We start from the raw sequence: 4,201 nt of genomic DNA, 5'->3' as shown, positions 1-4,201 counted from the left end.
TACTAAACCCGAAGCTAGAAACTCTGCAGGTGTCATTTAGAAATGGTTATTGGGGAGTCTCTGCAGCTTTCAGTTCGACAAAGAGGGCTTGTAAATCATGGTGAGGCTGGTTCATTATGCAGCGCTGGATGAGGTTACCATTAGTGTTTCAAACACATGTGCTTCCCAAAGTAGTCCACCTTAATTTGAAAAAAGGTATTACTTGCAATAATGTCAGCTACATAAATTTATTTGCAGACAGTCAATTCATATTGATCATAACTCGACCTTACGATGACCTTGAGCAAAGGTAGTCTGTGACGGGTATAGATATTGGGATCAATACCAGAGTGCAATCGACTACACCTAGTTACTGATAAATGAAGTAAAAAGGTACACTATTGTCAGAAACAAAGATAATAACAGCTCATTTAGTCAACTACTTGTAAAGGTTTAATATTGATACGTGTAGTTTTAATGACATCCTCGGGCATTCTCAAATGGCAGAAAACAATCGGGTGCAGAGTCGCTGAGCACATTAAGTAGAGAGAATCATTATTTTCCAACTCCAAATAATAAATTCCGTGATATTTGTGTCAACGTCGCCGAGAACTCGGGCACTCTCTAAGCCGCTCAGATGTAGCCCCTGATTCCAACTGCATGGGGCTGTTTCGCTTCAGTTTTCTTCTCAATGTGCCAGGTCTCATGAAACGAAGCACCCTATTACGTGGGAACAAAGCCTCTAGGACCACACATTGTACGTTAGTACTACCCTCTCTTGCACATTTGCTGCGGAATTAGCTTGCCTATCCACAGGTATAACCAACTGTAATCATGAGGAAGAGAGCATTTGGTCTCAGCACATCTGCTCCATGTTGATGCATTCCCCTCTGCTAGGGAAAGTTAAAAGAAAGGATGTTAACAAAAATTTCCCCCAATTGTTCCTTTCTCTTTGCTGGGAATTCCACAGAGTGAGCACTTGGCAAGTTAAGCAGAACCTAAGTAAATAGAGTCCATTGGCAAAATGGTAACAGGTTGTGTAGCTTAATTGGAGGAGAAGTTCAGGAGCCAGCCCGGTGTCTGTTGCACCCAGTTGGTAAATTGTGCCTGTGGTGAGAACAGAGTGATTTTGCAGTAAGCTCATTTTGGGTAACTAGTCAGCCTGCTACCGTGAGCCAAGAAATATGAGGATTTGGTTTCAGTGTGTTTTTTGTTTTTTGGTTTTTTTTTTCTTTTTTTTTTTCAGTGTAAAATGTATTTCTATATCTTGAGCTTTGTTTATCTTTTTGCCAGTATAATTTTAAGAAATCAATGCCAGCAGTCTGATATTGTCTTCCTAAAGGAGGGAAATGCTAAGAGACATTTGTGGCTATTAAAACCTGCAAACAGAAGGAAAAGACTCTGTTAGCATAGACTTCACTTGAATGTTTTCCCTGAATGCTTAAGTTTCTAAGTTGATCCCAGCAGTTAATCTCCTGGTCCCATTTCTCAAGCTACACGCTTTTTCACACGGTCCTCCTGTTTTTCATGCCATCGTATCGTTTGCTATCTTCTTTTGCCTCTCAGACTCTCATGAAGCTATTTATTAATAAACCTGTGTTTTCAATACAGCGCTACATCAATAAACCTCCTTGTGGTTCCGTTAGTCAGCATTCTGGGAAATCCTATGCTATATTGAAGAACTGTAAATCTCCATTATTGCTTCCCATAGCACAAATAAAGAATACCCTCTTACCTCCGTGACATCCTCTGCTAATTTTTAAGGGCAAATGCATATGCTCGCACAGTTACTTGGAGGTGCTGAACTTGGCGTTTATCAGGAAGGGGCCATCTTTGCCACCAAAGACACCCTGAAACACCTATAATCAAAAGACATGCTAATTTAAGGTATTAAGGAACAAATTACTTCAGTTCTCTTTAGTCTTCCCTTTTCCTGAAACCGTTAACTAATCTGGCGGGATAGGCGAATTCTGGACTTCAGAGTCTTCTGCTTAGCAGCTGTGTTATTTGATGTGCAGTGTGTTATTAACTGACACGAAGAAAATGTCAGTAATTAAAAAGATAAGAATAGACTTTTATATACCTTTTTGGTATCAGACAGAGGGCGTAGGACAATCTTTGTTTATACCAACTAAAAAACTTCTGGTATTTGCTACCTAAGACAAAAGTGGTAATTACATTTGTAATTAAGAGAGAGATGTAAGAGAGAGTTTGGCTAGTGAAAGGTGTGGCTTTTTATGGTTTCCCCAAGAGAAAGCACAGTGGAAGTTAGAAGAAGGGAGAACTTACCCAGTGAGGGACGGCAGCTTGGAGGAGCTCTTGGAAACTGGCTTGGCCAGTGAGGCTGGATTTCCTCTAAGGGTGCCTTTGAGAGTTACAAATGTTATATATTGGAAAAGAGGAAATCAGTTTTCAATATTGCTAAAGATGCTTTTAGTAAAACAGATTCAGGAATCCTAAGAAATCCATTCCATCCATTCTATGGCCATATCCCAGAAATCCCTGGGCCCTCCAGGACTCATCTCTTTAGAGTTGGCGTCTTTAGCTTACTTCGTAACAGGTTCCTTCCTACTGGGGATGCCACCAACACCTCTACTATGAGTTTTGGGTTGTCCTGCCTTGCCCGCATCTGCTGCTCTGGCTCTGGGCTCTGACAATGGACTAAGTCAATAGGGGCACAGGCCTATATCTCTTCCAAATCAATTTGGCTGCTGACTTTCTACTTGGTATCCTAATTTCATTTCTCATTGGCATATCCACTGAGAGCAGGGAGCCCTTAGTGGTTGCCGGGGCTCTGTGGGTTTCCTAGCACCCAGCGGCTTTCTGCTGACTCTACCCGGGCTCAGCCCCCCTAGCTCTTCTCTGGCCTGCTAACAGGCTGATCTTGCACTGTCCTTAACCAAATTTTTTTGTCTTCGAGATTCCGTCTCAGTTCCGTGTGCTCCTTTGCCTCTTCTTGGAATCTCGTCTGGTCCCCGAGATTCCAGGACCTACTACAGAGGCATTCCACAAGGGCTGCCTTTTGGGCAGTCTCCCATCCTCCGGACTGTTTCTCAGTTCTCACCTCTTCATTAAAATTTCAGTATTTTACTCAGTCGAAGTGACTGTGTATGTTGGATTCCCTAATGTTAAATTCCTGGTGGGTAAATGGATCACTCTGTTGGATGGAGGTGATATTTACATTTTAAATAGGGATGATGAGAGGCCTCAAAGACTTTCTCAACACTGAAGCAGTGGAGGGAAGAGATTATTTTAAGATGTTGGTATCTTTTAACAGCAGTCCTTGAAGGACACCCTAGTCCAGATCTGTGTAAGGGGGGACATCTGTAGCATGATGTCCCAATAGGTCTACACATGCCCCCATAATCCCGTTCAGAATAGAAGCAGCAACAGGAAGCAGTGGAGTGGATTTTAACCGAAGGCCACAGGCAGGCATTCCAGACACGTGCCATTTGATTTAGACCCCGAACCTCCCCAGATCCCCACTAATACCCACGTTCAACAATCTCAACTAGCTAGAAGTATGTCCTGAATTGTACCTTCTGGTAATTCAGTATCATTATAAGTAAATAGAGTTCCTTTGCTGGGGGCCCTTCACTCTGACAGGGACAAATTATCTTTGGTGAGAGACAGAAGGTACTGAGGAGAGATAAACCCTCAATTATGTTGCTCATCCTAACCATGTCAAGGAAGGGGGAACACCCAGCAGACATGATCATTTTTCTAGGACTCAAAGCTTTAGTCTTTTGGTAATCCAGAATTCTAGAGCTGGAATCACAAGTATTTTAAGACATGAAGAATTTTTTTTTTAAGGTAAATTATCCATTTATCATTAAATGAAGTTGTCCTCCAGAGAAAAATGCCTTAGGTAGATTTTCTGCTAGGTTTTACCTGCTTTAAAAAAAAAAAAAAAAGACACCTTAGATGCACTTAAAAAGATTGCAGAATTGCAAAAGCAATAAAATTTTACCGTATTAATTAATTTTGAATTACAGCCAAACTCTTATATAAGTGTGTATGATATTCATGGTAAGGCCAAATTAATTCTTTATGATCAGTGCTATTGCAATCAATACTAAATGAATTCATAATGATAAGATACTTAAAATAAAGAGTTACCACAAAAACAATAAAAAGACCATCACCATCCAAGCTATAACACACTAATAAAGTATTAGCTCAATAAGCTGGTGCTATCCATGACAATCAATGGTAGATACTT

General features: G+C 40.9%; 1 long non-coding RNA gene across 1 annotated transcript; it reads right to left on the bottom strand.

Annotated features, from left to right (window-relative positions):
• Nucleotides 1-220: 220 nt before the first annotated feature.
• LOC123387925 lies at nt 221-3,762 on the bottom strand. Its single transcript, XR_006602422.1, has 3 exons — nt 2,269-3,762; nt 1,715-1,838; nt 221-1,358 (listed from the first exon to the last, which is right to left on the bottom strand). It is a non-coding gene; the product is annotated as an uncharacterized LOC123387925 (long non-coding RNA).
• Nucleotides 3,763-4,201: the final 439 nt, after the last annotated feature.

This window comes from Mustela putorius, unplaced genomic scaffold (assembly GCF_011764305.1).
Source record: "Mustela putorius furo isolate JIRA1106 unplaced genomic scaffold, ASM1176430v1.1 tig00003867_pilon_pilon_pilon, whole genome shotgun sequence".
NCBI classification, from domain to species: domain Eukaryota; kingdom Metazoa; phylum Chordata; class Mammalia; order Carnivora; family Mustelidae; genus Mustela; species Mustela putorius.
Note: the sequence above shows the minus strand (reverse complement) of the source record. Positions and strands in the feature narration are given on the sequence as shown.